Consider the following 18,570-nt stretch of genomic DNA (forward strand, 5'->3'; position numbering starts at 1 on the left):
GCTTCTTGTTATGACCGATTGCTCCTGTCAAAGCCTCCAATCAAAATATACGATTCTGATTGTGGTGGGAGCAATGCACTGTTAATTCAATCCTGTCGTTGCACAGATCGGCTAACATATCATTTAAAAACTTTCCACATTAAAGAAAGACCCACCAAATTGTACCATCTATTAGCCCCCGAATGAGGCTAACCAAACCAGGTGTCTTTAAATCAACAAATTAGCTCTTTAATTAAAAGAACTAAATTCCTAAACACTATAAACATTTAAAAATAGAAAAATTAGAGTCCTTGCAACTTTACAGTCCAATGTTGTTCGAAGTCCCCCGCAGAATGTTGTTCGAAGCCCAGCAACTTTCAACAATTAACGACTTGCAAACACTTTCAACAGAATCAATCTGACTTTAGAGTTTTTTGAGGGATAAAAGATTGTCACAGTCTAACTTTCCTTTCTTCAATTTAAATTATCAGAGATCTCTATCTTGGCTTGATTTTTTAGAATTTCAAGAGATAATAATTAAACAGACAAAAATCCTATTTGCTTCAGATTAAATGATTGAGAGCTCTTTTTCAGTGCTGACACCAGAGCTGTCTGTGTCCTCTGTCTGTCTTCAGTTAGGACAAACTGTCTTCAACTGCCAGTTCAAAACTGAATTGTAACAAATGTATCGCATCAGGCTCACTCCCAGTGACTGTTTCCATGGTACCGAGAACGCACCCTTTGAATCGCAGTCTCCAAATGGCTGTTTCTAAGGCAATGAAAATGCACCTTCCTATAACTCCTAAGGCTTGCTGACTCTTAAAGCAATACTGATCCCTTGCAAACCTTAGAGGCAAATGGCATATTCCGAAAAAAACTACAGGACCGTGACATTCTATATCCTTTCTGTAATATGGAGACCAGAATTGTGCATACTGTGGTCTAACCAATGGTTTTGTTAGCCTGTTATGCTACTTTTAATGATTTGTGAACCTGTATCCCTAGATCCCTTTGCATCTCTACCCCATTTAGACTCTTACTTTCTTAGGAATAGTTGGCCTCATTTTTCCTCCTACCAAAATGCACCACCTCACACTTGCCTAAATTGAAATTAATTTTCCATTTACACACCTATTCTGCAAGTATACTAACGTTTTCTTGTATTTTATCGCAGTCTTCCACAGTATTAACTATAACCTCCAATTTGGTTTTGTCAAATTTTTATATGGTGCTTCCTGATTTTTGTGTTTATCTTGTGCATCCCTTAATGGCCCCATCTCTATCTGGTGAAAAAGTATTGTTAATGTGTGAAAAAACTAGCAATGACATTCCTACCTCTTTCTCCCTTCTATGATGGAATGCTGTGGTCTATGTACAGCTCTATCTAACATTGGCTTGATGAAAGGCACTTGAGTGTGACAGCCAAACTCCAGTGACTCAAGCTTACAAACATATGACACTCAAATATCTGTGTTATTGCTGTCTGCTTTTTATTTTATACTGAAATTATTGTATATTTCATTCATTATGCATTGTCAGACTTCAAATTGAATATTAATATCATTATATTGTGGCACTTCAGCAGTGTCAGCTTCACATAAGTAAAAACTGTGGGTGTTCTATTTTGAAATGGCTGTGCTGTAAGTAGAGTTGCACATTATAATATAAGTGCCGTAGAATTCCTTATTACTGACCTGCATGGTATTCCAACAACTGTCAAAAATCATATCTACATTCTATACTCATTATTTTTGACATGGCAGAACATTCTTCCCATTTGGTCCCATTATAGATAGACTTACGTCACCCGTAGGTCCATCATTCAGATCAAAGATTCCAACAGGGCTCCTTAAAAATCTAATTCCCTGTCATTTGAACCACACTACATTGTACTGTTCTTGCTTCACTCCTATAATCAGTAGAAAAACAAGACAGAAGGCACTGCCTATAGTTTTTAACATTAAAAGCTATTGAAGGTATTAAAATCTCAACTATTACTTTTAAACCATGTATAATTCTGGAATGAGCTGGATGTTGAGGCCTATTTCCACAAATAATACTGTCTGAACTCGAGCTTATATAAAGGCAACATGCAGAAATTTGCAAATGTTTCTCTTCCATGCAGTTTCTGAAGCTGCTTTTGGTGAAAGTTCAATCTGGATAATTTTCAAAAGTAATGCTCATTGTTAATTTGCCGAGAAATGAAATGTTTTTCTTTGTGCTGTACCCTGCAAAAATATGAAATGGTTAAAAAAACACATTAAATGGCCTGGAGTTTGCGCTCAGTGGTGATTGAACAGCATTCATTTCATTTACACTTGCTCACAGACCTTCGATGCGCATTTGCACTAGAACTAGAAAGCCATTAGGCTTGATGAAAGGCACTTAAGTGTGACAGCCAAACTCCAATGACTCAAGCTTACATACATATAACAAACACTCAACAATCTGTGTTATTGCTGCCTGCTTTTTATTTTATACTGAAATTATTGTATGTTTCATTCATTATGCATTCTCTCAGTTAATGACTTCAAATTGAATATTAATATCATTATATTGTGGCACTTCAGCACAGTGTCAGCTTCATAAGAGTAAAAACTGTGGGTGTTCTATTTGAAATGACTGTCCTGGAAGTACAGTAGAATCAAAAGCCATTTCAGTGCAGAGCCCTCTACAGGGTATCTGAGACCCATGTGAGCAGGGCAAGCAACTATGTATCTCCTTAATCAATCAAATTAAAGAATCCTTACTGAGGCACACAGAGTCTGAATCAGGAAGTGTAAGTTAGAATAATTAATTCAATAACGAATAATGTACAGTAAGTAAAATAGAGGTAAATAAAGATGGCATTAAAAGGGAGAGACAAAAGAAAAAAAGAAAAAGTTAAAAAAAATACAGTTTGAATATTTTAAAACATCTGACAATAATTAATATCTGAAGAAATTAGATTCCATAATTGTAAAAGGTAATTTTCAGTGCCAGAGAGGTTGTTTGCAGTAGTTAAGATGGATCCCACTGCTAAAAAATTCGCTTACATTGAAATGAACACGTTCAGTAGGTATCTATCACTTAAATCGAGTAACTTCACACATTCCATGTGTTCCAATGCTGAGTCTGTCAGTGAGATACCATTATAACGCAGCTTCTGGAGGAGCAGGGCAACTTGGACAGCCAATTCCAGATTTCGGGCTTTAACTGTGCATGTGCAGACACCAGAGGTCACTGTCAAATTTACATTTTACAACAGTGATCGCTGATAACCTCACAATTAATTTTACTGCAAGATCCGGGACAATGAAAACAATATGCACTCTTTCTGGAGCAAAGATCAACTTGCAATTGAAGTTCCAATCCTTTATGATGTGCAGGATGGGACAGGGCTGGGTGACTCTCATCGAATTTCATTATATTTAATGTTTCTGTAAATGTCATTGCTCTCTTGGATTAGAATATTTTTGCCATCTTGGGTTAGAATAGCCAATTTTTCTCGTACATTTAGCTCACTACCAAAATACTGTCTTACATTTGTCAATGTGTGGGACTGTATTGTATTTTGCAGAGGATGGATGGAATTTATTCCAGTCCACGGGAGTGGGTAGCAAGGTGGGGGCACCGTAAAATCGAGAGGGAAAGTTGGGGAGTGGGGGGGTGGTGTTCAAGTGCCTGTTGCCTTCCCAGCTCCATCCAATTCAATCAGGGGAGGGGATGTTTGATGATGGCCTTCCCACCCAGAGGCCAACTGTGGCCACTTAAGGGCCTCGTCCCATCACCACTGGTATTCTACATGAGGAGTCTGCCCAGTAAAGGCTGGCGGCCTCCTTGCAGGCTCAGGATTGCCCTCCTGATCGGGCATTCTGTGACCCACAGAGTGGCCCCCTGGAAGCAAGGTCTGTTGAAACAGTTCCCCCATTCTCACCAACAATCCCTTCTACCTTGCTGGTGCCTGCCTGACTGGCCCTGGCGAGCCTGACCCTGCTCACCTGGATTCCGGGGCCTGTTCTATTTTGCGGGTCCTGGCTGGGTGCAGTCCCTGTAGTGGCCAGTGGAACTGCTGGGACTGAAGAGCGGCCGGCTCTCCAATTGGCTGACCGCTCTTGGAGGCACGATCTCCACTCTTAAAGGCGCGGGAGCCTCAATGTCAGGCAGTTGATTGCTTGATGGGCATAGAATTACATCGGAGCTCCTGGAAATGGCTGCAGGAGGGTTGCAGCCTGCTTTCTGGCCTGCCATCGGGGCCTCTGTCGCCAGCATTAAATTCAGCCTGACATTTCATCAGTGTAGTTCAGGGGTTGGCAACCTTTGGCTCTGGAGCCGCACGCGGCTCATTAATGATTTGTGCGGCTCCCGACCTTGATCGATCGAGCCCATTTTTTCTCATGATCAATTTTTAGAAAATAGCTATCTAAATGTGTTTCTAATTTTAAATGAATATCAGATATCTAAAAATCTCTTGGTGATGGATATTTTAACAGACAACAGCTAGAACTTGTGAAATGTGTAATTACAAAAATATGAAATTCTATTGAAGATTTGCTTGGATCAAAAGTCCTAACAAGTTACAGCTGGACTGTTTGTCATGCGCCATCGCATTTGTGGCTTATGTCTCGCCTGCTGGCTGATCACTCAAGCTGCTCACACATGTAAACGGATACATAAGTAAAGGAATTAACTGTGGCCCTTGTTTTGAGGCTGTTCTGCTACAAAAAATTGTAATTTATTACAGGAAACAGACGTCTGCAGCATTCATTGGTAATACTATGCGGAATATTAAAGTTGACAGACATTTTGTAAGATGATTTGGGTTTGAATTTAATTTGAAAAAAATTGGCATAATTAGAGGGGTTGAAATGGCTACAAAGAACTGAAAAATCAAAGACGAAAATCGAGAATTTCAGAATGAATGGATTGTATTCGATAGCCTCCCTGTGTCTGTCATTTGCAATGATAAATACACCAACAGCAAAAAATCACACCTTGAGATGCATTTCACTACAAAAATACACTACCTTTGCTGAAAAGTATCCAGTTGGAAATGCCAAAAGAAAGCTCCAAAGGAGCTGAAGAACAAGGCAGACAAGTCTCAGAAGCCATTTGCTAAGTGGATGAAATCATTAAGTATCTCAACTACTGCTGGTTTTGTGGCAGCTCAAGAGACTGTGAAATGAGGAAAGCCATTCCCAGATGGTGAATATGTAAAAGAGTATTTTATCAAAATATCAGAGCAGCTGTACAGTGGTTTTAAAAACAAAATTATTCAAAAAGTTAAAGACACACCTTTATCTGCAAAGACTATGAGGGACAGATCAGTGAAAATGACTACAGAATCACCAGGCAGTAAATTAAGGATATAAATTCAGCTTCAGGCCTCTCTATTGCTTGTGATGAATTGTGTGATGTTGATGATATTGCACTGATTGCTCTTCTCTACAGGTATGTGAATGAACGTCAGTAAAAAGGTATTGCATAGAAATCCATAAATGTATCTCTGTCTTGTTTTTCATTATTATTGGCATTTGAGTAACAGCATTGCGGCTCTTAAGATATTGCGTTTTGGCCAAATTTTCAAAATGGCTCTTTTTGTTATTAAGGTTGTCGACCCTGCTCTAGGTGATACCGCATGGCTTTTTATAAAGTTGAGAAATGAAACATCGGCAAAATTCTTTGACAGCACCAATATAATCTGCACCTTTTGCAAATACTAAATAGCCCCCCCAAGCGCTTTTGAAAATATGGCTGTTGATGTAGAAATCCAAAATAGTCATTTATAAACCTATTTTATAATCTCTTACTCCACTTTTTTTTACCAGGCCAAGTACAGCTTCTTTCTATCTCCTGATGCATTTGCATTTTCCGTATTATCTGCACCCATGCACACTATTGTATTTACAAAGTGACTACTCGTGGTACAAAGTAAATATGCTCCATTTAACTACATTGCAATCTGCACACAATTACTTTTGTTTGAGGCTCATTTAAAATCAATTTTTATTTTGGCAGATTGGAGTTGGTCTTATGTATGCATGTTGCATTTAATGTTGCTGCCTCAGGATTCAGTCTCAAGTAGCGTTTGGAGTTAACAAACAACTACTATTGTGTCTGTTTGAGAAAATAGTGCAGGGTTTTTGATAATTAAAATAGACTATGCAGATGACCAAAATATTCTGGCAGTTTTACATTCTTTGATATTACTGTTTCCCATTATTCACTACTGCCATTAAACCACTAGTACTTTCATCAAATAATGCTGCCGACACATTTATACATTGTGACTATCATGAACCATCTGTCAACTCTGCTTTTATGCATCACATATGTAACAGTGTGTGGTTATCACAGCATCAAACAAGTAGAAATTTGTTTATCATCAGTAAATCTGGACAGGTGAAGTTTGGGAATAAACAACAATTTACAAAAAAAAGCCAACAAAACAAAAATGTCAAATTACATTAGAAATGCCTACATCGCAAATGATTTATAGTCGTGTTAAGTGCTTGTTGGCAGGGATTTTTCACAGTGATGGTGCTGCTGAACCTCCGGTTGATCTATTAGCACAGAAAAAGACTAAGGAGAAGATGGGTGACATAATCAATATTGTCAAGTTCCTTTCTGTCCTCTTGACAGAAAATATTTCCTAGAATGTATGCTAATGGGTAACAGTTTATGATAACTGACAATTATTCAACAATTCTGTTTTGTGGAACTGTTTTGTGATATCATATTCTAGAGATGAGTCATTCAGAAAAAGAAATAGGAAAACGGAAACCTTGTACAATGCACCACAAATCCACCAGCTTCCATTTCAAGTTCTCAACAATCAATCTGGCACCACTATTTCACAGTTTTGCTGATAAAAGAGACATGCTGTCGAAGTTTTTCATCTTGCGCTCAGCAGGACAGACACAAGAATGCCAAATTTCAAAGGAAGCAACAAGTTATACTGCATGAAAATAGGATGCTGATTGGTTGGCAAGTCCACTCTGATTGGTCGGAATGTTGCCATGGAGAATGCACCAGGGAACTATTGTCTCCCACGCTTTTGTTCAATTCAAAAAGGCATACTTTCACGACTGCAATGGTTCATGAAGGCAGCTCACCGCCACCTACTCAAGTGAACTACAGCGACTCCAAAATCAAGAGAATAAATTTTTAAAAAGGCAAGTCTCAGAGCTATTTGCTGTGTAACCTTTTTGTTGTTTTAGTGCAATTTTACTGAAAATATTATAAATCATGCCACTTTTGTTCAAATCTATACATTTTTTTTTATTCATTCATGGGATGTGGGCATCGCTGGCCAGGCCAGCATTTATTGCCCATCCCTAATTGCCCTTGAGAAGGTGGTGGTGAGCTGCCTTCTTGAACCGCTGCAGTCCATGTAGGGTAGGTACACCCACAGTGCTGTTAGGAAGGGAGTTCCAGGATTTTGACCCAGTGACAGTGAAGGAACGGCGATATAGTTCCAAGTCAGGTTGGTGTGTGACTTGGAGGGGAACTTGCAGGTGGTGGTGTTCCCATGTATTTGCTGCCCTTGTCCTTCTAGTTGGTAGAGGTCTCGGGTTTGGAAGGTGCTATCTAAGGAGCCTTGGTGCATTGCTGCAGTGCATCTTGCAGATGGTACACACTGCTGCCACTGTGCATCGGTGATGGAGGAGTGAATGTCTGTGGATGGGGTGCCAATCAAGCGGGCTGCTTTGTCCTGGATGGTGTCGAGCTTCTTGATTGTTGGAGCTGCACCCATCCAGGCAAGTGGAGAGTATTCCATCACACTCCTGACTTGTGCCTTGTAGATGGTGGACAGGCTTTGGAGAGTCAGGGGGTGAGTTACTCGCCTCAAAATTCCTAGCCTCTGACCTGCTCTGGTAGACATGGTATTTATATGGCTACTCCAGTTCAGTTTCTGGTCAATGGTAACCCCTAAGATGTTGATAGTGGGGGATTCAGTGATGGTAATGCTGTTGAATGTCAAGGAGAGATGGTTAGATTCTCTGTTGTTGGAGATGGTCATTGCCTGGCACTTATGTGGCGCGAATGTTACTTGCCACTTATCTGCCCCAGCCTGGATATTGTCCAGGTCTCGCTGCATTTCTACACGGACTGCTTCAGTATCTGAGGAATGGTGCTGAACATTGTGCAATCATCAGCGAACATCCCCACTTCTGACCTTATGATTGAAGAAAGGTCATTGATGAAGCAGCTGAAGATGGTTGGGCCTAGGACACTACCCTGAGGTACTCCTGCAGTGATGTCCTGGAGCTGAGATGATTGACCTCCAACAACCACAACCATCTTCCTTTGTGCTAGGTATGACTCCAGCCAGCGGAGGGTTTTCCCCCTGATTCCCATTGACCTCAGTTTTGCTAGGGCTCCTTGATGCCATACTCGGTCAAATGCTGCCTTGATGTCAAGGGCAGTCACTCTCACCTCACCTCTTGACTTCAGCTCTTTTGTCCATGTTTGAACCAAGGCTGTAATGAGATCAGGAGCTGAGTGGCCCTGGCGGAACCCAAACTGAGCGTCACTGAGCAGGTTATTGCTAAGCAAGTGCCGCTTGATGACACTGTTGATGACACCTTCCATCACTTTACTGATGATTGAGAGTAGGCTGATGGGGCGGTAATTGGCCAGGTTGGACTTGTCCTGCTTTTTGTGTACAGGACAAACCTGGGCAATTTTCCACATTGCAGGGTAAATGCCAGTGTTGTAGCTGTACTGGAACAGCTTGGCTAGGGGCGCGGCAAGTTCTGGAGCACAGGTCTTCAGTACTGTTGCCGGAATATTGTCAGGGCCCATAGCTTTTGCAGTATCCAATGCCTTCAGTCGTTTCTTGATATCACGCGGAGTGAATCGAATTGGCTGAGGTCTGGCATCTGTGATGCTGGGGACTTCAGGAGGAGGCTGAGATGGATCATCAACTAGGCATTTTGGCTGAAGATTGTTGCAAATGCTTCAGCCTTATCTTGCGCACTGATGTGCTGGGCTCCCCCATCATTGAGGATGGGGATATTTGTGGAGCCACCTCCTCCAGCTAGTTGTTTAATTGTCTGCCACCATTCACGGCTGAATGTGGCAGGACTGCAGAGCTGATCCGTTGGTTATGGGATCGCTTAGCTCTGTCTATCGCATGCTGCTTACGCAATTTGGTATGCAAGTAGTCCTGGGTTGTAGCTTCACCAGGTTGACACCTCATTTTGAGGTATGCCTGGTGCTGCTCCTGGCATGCCCTCCTGCACTCTTCATTGAACCAGGGTTGGTCTCCTGGCTTGATGGTAATGGTAGAGTGGGGGATATGCCGGGCCATGAGGTTACAGATTGCGGTTGAGTACAATTCTGCTGCTGCTGATGGCCCACAGCGCCTCATGGATGCCCAGTTTTGCATTGCAAGATCTGTTCGAAATCTATCCCATTTAGCACGGTGATAGTGCCACACAACACGATGGACGGGTATCTCAATGTGAAGGCGGGACTTCGTCTTCACAAGGACTGCGCGGTGGTCACTCCTACCAATACTGTCATGGACAGAAGCATCTGCGGCAGGTAGATTGGTGAGGATGAGGTCAAGTATGTTCTTCCCTTGTGTTGGTTCCCCCACCACCTGCCGCAGACCCAGTCTAGCAGCTATGTCCTTTAGGACTCTGCCAGCTCAGTCAGTAGTGGTGCTACCCAGCCACTCTTGGTGATGGACATTGAAGTCCCCCACCCAGAGTACATTTTGTGCCCTTCAATCCAAGTGGTGTTCAACATGGAGGAGTACTGACTCATCAGCTGAGGGAGGGTGGTAATCAGTAGGAGGTTACCTTGCCCATGTTTGACCTGACGCCATGAGACTTCATGGGGTCCGGTATCGATGTTGAGGACTCCCAGGGCAACTCCCTCCCTACTGTATATCACTGTGCCATCAGCTCTGGTGGGTCTGTCTTGCTGGTGGGACATGACATACCCGGGGATGGTGATGGCAGTGTCTGGGACATTGTCTGTAAGGTATGATTCCGTGAGTATGACTATGTCAGGCTGTTGCTTGACTAGTCTGTGGGACAGCTCTCCCAACTTTGGCACAAGCCCTCAGATGTTAGTAAGGAGGACTTTGCAGGGTCGACAGGGCTGGGTTTCCGTTGTCGTTTCCAGTACCTGGGTCGATGCCGGGTGGTCCGTCCGGTTTCATTCCTTTTTATTGACTTTGTAGCGGGTAGGTACAACTGAATAGCTTGCTAGGCCATTTCAGAGGGCATGTAAGAGATAACCACATTGCTGTGGGTCTGGAGTCACATGTAGGCCAGACCAGGCAAGGACAGCAGATTTCCTTCCCTAACGAACATTAGTGAACCAGATGGGTTTTTACAACAATCGGCAATGGTTTCATGGCCATCATTAGACTAGCTTTTAATTCCAGATTTATTAATTAAATTCAAATTCCACCTTCTGCTGTGGTGGGATTCGAACCAATATCCCCAGAGAAATACCCTGGGTCTCTGGGCTACTAGTCCAGTGATAATACCACTATGCCACCGCCTACCCCTACATTAAGCAAAATTTCTCAGTGTGGTGCAGTTTAATCTTGGAAAGAAATAAGTACACAGCTCAGCTGAAGTGCTGGTTTCAGTAATTTTCTGTGGACAGCTCATTGGCATTCATAGCTCCAGGTGCAACTTTGACCTTGTGTCGAGAGCTAGTGTAATGGTGGGACCTTGGAAATAGTGAATCAGGAAAATGTAAAAAGACATGGACACTTGAAGGGAAATGACAGAATAGAGGGGCCAGCAATTCTTCTCGTCTTTGGAAGGGTTTTGAAGGCATTTTCAATCCTCCTGCAATTTTTGCTGAGGATGGACATAAGAGGAAATAAAAATGAAGTGAAACTAAACTCAGTGTGAGACATGAAATGGAGTCTGTAAGCAAATCAAAAGCAGTTCAGCACCTGATTATTTGCTTTATATAGCTGGTGAAGTAGAGGCATTGCAACATGAGGCAGTTTGAGAATGACCATGCCAGTCCTCCCAGGTACCATCTACATAGATCAACAAGGAAGTAAATGAAGACAAACTTGAGGCGTTATTGTCATTGGCTGACAGCCTTATGATTCATGTAAGATGAGGCGACCCTTGCCAGCTTGGCTCAGTGGTAGCACACTCACCTTTAAGCCTCCTTTAGTTCCTCCTTAAGGAATAATTTAGACTGACAGTTCAGTGCAGTACTGATGGAAAATAACATTTTCGGAGGTGACGTCTTTTAGATGACATGTTGACCCGAAGCCCCGTCTGCCCTCTCAGGTGAATGTAAAAGATCACTTGGTATGGATGTCCTCGCCAACATTTACCCCTCAACCAACATGGGCACCAGTTTGTCTGACCATTTAACTCATTGTTGTTTGTGGGACCTTGCTGTGTGCAAATTGGCTATGGTGCTTGCCTACATAGCAACAGTTCTAAACTAATTGGTTGTCTGTGAAATGTTTTAAGAAATCCTGAGAATGTGAAGGGTACTATGCACATGCAAGTTCTTTCTTCCTTTTCCTGTGCATCTGACTCTCCACTAACCCAGAAACTGTGGAGACACAATGATAATTGTCAGGTAGATTTACACAGCAAATATGGTTGGTGATATCTTGGCAGGAGCTGCCAATCCATCCTTGCTAGATGCTGATCACCCTGGAATGTCTTTTTTCACAAAGTACCAAGAATGACATGCTATGTTTCTGCTCCTTTTGACAACAACAATAACAATTTGCATTTATATAGCACCTTTAACATAATGAAACATCCCAAGGTGCTGTGCATTTGAAAAAAAAAGATGATGGTTTCTTTAGTTGGCACATCAAATGCAAAACATAGATTGTTTCGCAAGAATAACTTTTCTTTGGTGGAATTAGAATTTCTATTTTTCCAAGACATTTGAAGCTAGCTGAAAGATGAGTTTAGATTAGAGGCTTCCTCCTAATTGACAATATCAATTATAGCAAGCCCTCTTTATTTTAGCTTCAATTTCAGTAAGGCTGCGTTTGCTGACAACACAACCATTAGATGGCGGAGTACTTGCACATGCGCAACTGCACCCTTGGGGGCTCCATTTGTCTCCTGCCCTGTTACTATCAGGGACTGGGAGACTTGTCAAGGTTTGAAAACTGCATATACAATGACATTTTGACATTTTTATGAGTTTGTTTTGTTTAATGAAAATTATATTTACCAAAGACTGTGGAATTTGGCAAACAGTGCACAATATGCTTTAAGGCCAAGAGTGGGAAAGTGGGATAGTGGAAAAGGGAATCTGATGGTCCAAAAGGGGTCAGTGGTAATTCAAGCCTTCCTCCTTTGCTCTTCAACATCAGGCCACAAAATGTACAACTAGATCCTGAGGCTCCATTGTGGGGCTCCCAGATCCTGAAGTTGCTATTAGTATTGATGAGTCAGTGTGGCTGTTTCTCAGCTTTTTGGACCATGGTTCTTATAGTCTCCCACTATTTTTTCCCCAAAAATATACTTTATTCATAAAAATCTGTAAAAAATACATTACAAAACAGCACCATTCCAAAAAGTACAAAGAAAATCAGTTTTCTTAATACTGGAGTGAGTTGCTTCACAACCCTTCCATTCCATTTTACATGCCATGTACATTTTACAGCAAACCCATATTTGGTGTATACAGCCCGAGGGGTTGCCCATGGGTCCAGCCCCTCAGTTCACTATGGCGGGAGGACCTTACACTGTGGTCTTTCCCCATTGAGCCTTTGCAGCGGCTGCCCCAAGCTTTAGTGTGTCCCTCAGCACGTAGTCCTAGACCTTGGAATGTGCCAGTCTGCAACACTCGGTCGTGGACAACTCTTTGTGCTGGAAGACCAGCAAGTTTCGGGCAGACCAAAGAGTGTCTTTCACCGAATTGATGGTCCTCCAGCAACAGTTGATGTTTATCTCGGTGTGCGTCCCTGGGAACAGCCCGTAGAGCACAGACTCCTGTGTTACAGAGCTGCTTGGGATGAACCTCAACAAAAACCACTGCATCTCTTTCCACACCTGCTTTGCAAAAACACATTCCAGAAGGAGGTGGGTAACAGTCTCTTCCCCACCACAGCCACCCCGAGGAGAGGATGCGGAGGGGGTGAGACTCTGGGCATGCAGGAAGGATCTGACGGGGAGGGCCCTTCTCACCACCAGCCAAGCTATGTCTTGGTGCTTGCTTGAAAGTTCTGGTGATGAGGCATTCTACCAAATGACTTTGGCAGTCTGTTCAGGGAATCATCCGACAGGATCCACCATCTCCTTATCCCGTAGGGCCTTAAAGACATTCTGTGCAGACCATTGCCTGATGGATTGGTGGTCAAGGGTATTTTTCTGCAGAAACCTTTCCACGAAGGATAGATGGTAAGGCACGGTCCAACTGGATGGAGCATTCCACAGCAATGTGACCAGGCCCATCCTTCACAACACCGGGGACAGATAGAACCTCAGCACGTAGTGACATTTGATGTTTACGTACTGGGGCTCTACGTACAGCTTGATGCAGCCACACATGGTTTTGGCACATGCCCCGGTCCTTCCGAAACCATATCCCGAGCACCTTCAGGTAGTCTGACCTGGCGATGAAGGGGACAAAGGATCAGTCTGCCCAGTTCGCGAAGAACATGGCCTCACTCTTGCCGTGGTTAACCTTGGCTCCCGACGCCAGTTTGAACTGGTCGCAGATGCTCATCAGTCTGCGAATGTACAGCGGATCCGAGCAGAAGACAACAACGTCGTCCATGTACAGAGAGGCTTTGACCTGAGTGCCTCCACTGCCTGGGATTGTCACCCACTTATGCCCGCATCCTTCCTAATGGACTCAGCAAAACGTTCAATACAGCAAACAAACAAGACCAGGGAGAGAGGACAGCTCTGTCTGACTCCAGATTGAATCAGGAAACTTTCTGATTCCCAACCATTGATTCGGTCTTTCTGCAGGGAACTAGTGAAAACCCTAAGGAAACTTTCCAGAGATTACATATATAACACCCCTGTTCCTATAACACCTCAAACTCACGATGAACACTACCACAGGATATCAGTTAACATTAAAATAAAATTATACGACTAGAGTCAACTTCCTATCATATGAATGCCACACTTCCTGTGTCACATTTTGGAGACACACTTGGCAGAGACTTTTTCTTTTTCTTTGGCCTCCTTGTCTCGAGACACAATGGGTAAGTGCCTAGAGGTGGTCAGTGGTTTGTGGAACAGCGCCTGGAGTGGCTAAAAAGGCCAATTCTAGAGTGACAGACTCTTCCACAGGCGCTGCAAATAAAATTGGTTGTCGGGGCTGTTACACAGTTGGTTCGCTCCTTGCGCTTCTGTCTTTTTTCCTGCCAACTGCTAAGTCTCTTTGACTCGCCACTCTTTAGCCCTGCCTTTATGGCTGCCCGCCAGCTCTGGCGGTCACTGGCAACTAATTCCCATGACTTGGGGTCAATGTCACAGGACTTCATGTTGCATTTGCAGACATCTTTAAAGCGGAGACATGGACGGCCGCTGGGTCTGATACCAGTGAAGAGCTCGCTGTACAATACGTCTTTGGGGATCCTGCCATCAGCCATGAGGCTCACATGGCCAAGCCATCTCAAGCGCCGCTGGCTCAGTAGGGTGTATATGCTGGGGATGTTGGCTGCCTCGAGGACTTCTGCTTTGGAGATACGGTCCTGCCACCTGATGCCAAGGATTCTCCGGAGGCAGCGAAGATAGAATGAGTTGAGACGTCGCTCTTGGCTGAAATACGTTGTCCAGACCTCGCTGCCATAGAGCAAGGTACTGAGGACACAGGCTTGATACACTCGCACTTTTGTGTTCCGTGTCAGTGCACCATTTTCCCACACACTTTTGGCCAGTCTGTACATAGCAGTGGAAGCCTTTCCCATGCGCTTGTTGATTTCTGCATCGAGAGACAGGTTATTGGTGATAGTTAAGCCTAGCCACTTCCAGAGCGTGTTCGCCGATATTGATGAATGGAGCATTTCTGATGTCCTGTCCCATGATGTTCGTTTTCTTGAGGCTGATGGTTAGACCAAATTCATTGCAGGCAGCCGCAATCCTGTCGATGAGTCTCTGCAGACGCTCTTCTGTGTGGGATGCTAATGCAGCATCGTCAGCAAAGAGGAGTTCCCTGATGAGGACTTTCCGTACTTTGGTCGTCACTCTTAGATGGGCAAGGTTGAACAACTTGCCATCTGATCCTGTGTGGAGGAAAATTCCTTTTTCTGAAGACTTGAATGCATGTGAGAGAAGCAGTGAGAAGATCCCAAACAGTGTAGGTGCGATAACACAGCCCTGTTTCACGCCACTCAAGATAGGAAAGGGGTCTGATGAGGCACCATTGTGCTGAATTGTGCCTTTCATATTGTCATGGAATGAGGTGATGATACTTAGTAGCTTTGGTGGACATCCGATCTTTGCTAGTAGTCTGAAGAGACCACGTCTGCTGACGAGGTCAAATGCTTTGGTGAGATCTATGAAAGCAACGTAGAGGGGCATCTGTTGTTCGCGGCATTTCTCCTGTAGCTGGCGAAGGGAGAACAGAATGTCAATGGTGGATCTCTCTGCTCGAAAGCCGCACTGTGCCTCAGGGTAGACACGCTCAGCCAGCGTCTGGAGTCTATTTGAAATGACTCGAGCGAAGACTTTCCCTACTATGCTGAGCAGGGAGATTCCATGGTAGTTGTTGCAGTCACCACGGTCACCCTTGCTCTTAAAGAGGGTGATGATATTGGCATCGCGCATGTCCTGTGGTACTGCTCCCTTCCAGGGCAGAGACTAATTATATACAAATTCCTTATCAGCTTCAAGAAATTTGGATATATGTAAATTTATTCCAGTTCAATGGAACTGTCACCTAGCTGGTTAGATTATATGCAAATCTACTAATTGTGATTCTAGTTTATTAATGGTAATTTGATAATAGTAACATTTATTAGAATGGAGAAAGCAAAGCAATTAAACGATTTTCACTCATCATTATTGGTCCTCTCAGCCTGCTGCCCAGAGTCAAAAGAAGGTAATAACATTAAAAGTTACATATTTCACAACAACATGATTAAGCTTAACTATACAATTAGCTTTAGTGTCTGAATATTTTAATTAATGTTGTTAGTTGAAGGTCTCAAACTCTCTCAAAAGCCTAGATTTGGATTTGGCGGGTTAGAAATTGAGTTACCCCGATTTTTGGGCACAGGGTCACAATTCATGATGTGCCAACACCCATTCAGATCGAGGTGAGCAGCACAGAGGTTTGGTGCACGCCTCTCATGTGCAAGATTGTAGCATCTGGCCGAATGAGTTCCAGTGCTACTGTCTTCTTCCTAACACTGTCAGTTGCCTCTGTGATCAGTAGGGGAGCCCAGTAGCGTTGTTCACAAACTACATGGTGCAGCCAGCCTGAAGTTCTTAAAGGCAGGCTGTCTCTCTTAAAGGGAAGCTGCATTGAAGAATATTACTGCAATTTAAATCATGGCAAAATGAACACCAGGGCAGAGAGAGGGTTCCAGGGTGAAGGCTATGGTGCTGGTGGCATTAGTGGTGGAGGTTAACAGGAGGAGAGAAGCCATGTGTCCATGGTGGGGGCAGGGTGGGGTATGGGCTGGGAGGCCTTCATGGACCACCATCAGAAGGGAATGGAGAAGGTGGCCAGGGAGTTCAATTCCCAGAGTCTGGACCCGAGGACCTGGCAGCAGTTTCACGAGAAGTCTAATGACCTCACATGAGTAGTCAAGATCAGTAAATGTATCTTCACATGACGTCTTCTACCTACCACTCCACCACTCTCTCCCCCTGCTCAATACACCACACCTTCATAGTACTACCAGTAGTACTACCTGGCACTCAGGAATCAGGCCTAACATCCAGATTCTCCACCCCCAACCCCCCCCCCCCCCCCCCTCCACACACCTATCTGCTATTCAGCTATGGCAGACACATCACCCAAACACAGCGTTACACAAGCACTTCGGCCCTCTCTCGCAAGACAAGCTGGCACATAATAAAAGGGAACAGAGCAGAACTTATGGGGAACAAGGATGTCTACATCTCCTACAAAGGAAATGGTTGTCCGCATCATGGGGTTGGCTGCAACGGAGCCCATGGCATCCAGGGCCACTGAGAACATTAAGGATGGTGATATGTTCCTGCCTGATACCCTTTCTCAACTATTCAGCAAGCTGCTGATGGTGTGACCATGGACATCTTGCTTCGCATTCCACCCGCTTCCCTCAGCACAACCTTTTCCTTCCATTTGAGTTCCTGCTTTCAGGCACCCAAGAACTGCCACCTGCTCAGCCACAGCAGTCAAAGGAGGAAGGGAGAGAGCAACAGCACAGCACTGTTGAAGAGGCCCTACTACTTGATCTGACGCTTGTGACCACCAGCTCGGATACTGGCAATGCATGTGCCTTGCAGGCTAGAAAAGAGCTGGGATCAGCATGTGGTGATTCATGCGGGCACAAGTGGGCTGCAGCCAGGTCAGGGATACAGGATGGTTAATTTGCCAGCTTACCGGAGGGAAGGTTGCAGATGAGTTCTGCTCCAGGGATCTTGAGGACATACAGGAGAATGCCAATGACCATGCACATCGAGATGCTGGGGGATTGGTTGGTTTTCCAGGCAGCCTCCTGTCACTGCCATGGATCATGGAGGAGTCTGACTTCAAGTTGGCAAAGGGCATGGTGCAAATCTTTCCCTCGCCACAGACTCTGTTCCATCTCCCTGTTGTGCTGCAGACAAAGAGACACTGCCCCCATACCTGTTGCAGGATTAGTGTGGACAGCTCAACTACCCCTCTGCCTGCACCCCTGCTGCCAAGAGGATGCAGAGTATGCAGCAAATTCAGGAACTCACCAAAACACCTCCAAAAATACAAAACCTCTTCGCCTCGCTACCTCTCTTTCATCTTTTAAGAGGCTCCTTAAAACCGACCTCTTTGACCAAGCCTTTGGTCATCAGCCCTAATATTTCCTTGTGTAGTTCAGTGTCAAATTTTGTTTAATTATCTTTCTAAGAAGCACCTTGGGATGTTTTACTATATTAATGGTGTTAGATGATTACAAATTGTTGCTGTTGTATCTTGTTAACTTTTTTTAAATGATCGATGTAGACAGCTGGCTGAAATTCAAAAAAATTATTAAAATTTATTTTATTGTTCTGTGTTTTTTCTTATGCTATAAAATTATTTCTCAGCTTTTGTTCTCCAAATACAAAAAATACTGAGGTTTAATCCTACTAATTCGTGTATAAATCATTCACAAAGGCAAAGGCTAATTATAAAAATACTGATCATATTTGTAGATCTCTAACATTGAAATCTGTGTGCTGGTCTGGACAATGGAAAACAAGGGAAAGGAATTTTGGAGCCTTTTTGCACAAGGGTGCAGGATTGTGGGAAAGGTTTTTGGCTCCATAAAGAAATCAATTCAACTCCTCATTTAAAAAATGACACTCCTCTTCAGCCAGTCCCAGTAGGCTGTGGCAGGTGTCTGAGTCCGGTCACAGCAGTTTTACTACTTCCTTGAGGTAAGCTGCCTGACGGAGTGGAAATCTCACTGGCAGCCCATGAACATTTGCTAAATGATTCGGACCTGGAAATTCA

The sequence above is a fragment of the Heterodontus francisci genome, chromosome 24 (assembly GCF_036365525.1).
Source record: "Heterodontus francisci isolate sHetFra1 chromosome 24, sHetFra1.hap1, whole genome shotgun sequence".
Taxonomy (NCBI): domain Eukaryota; kingdom Metazoa; phylum Chordata; class Chondrichthyes; order Heterodontiformes; family Heterodontidae; genus Heterodontus; species Heterodontus francisci.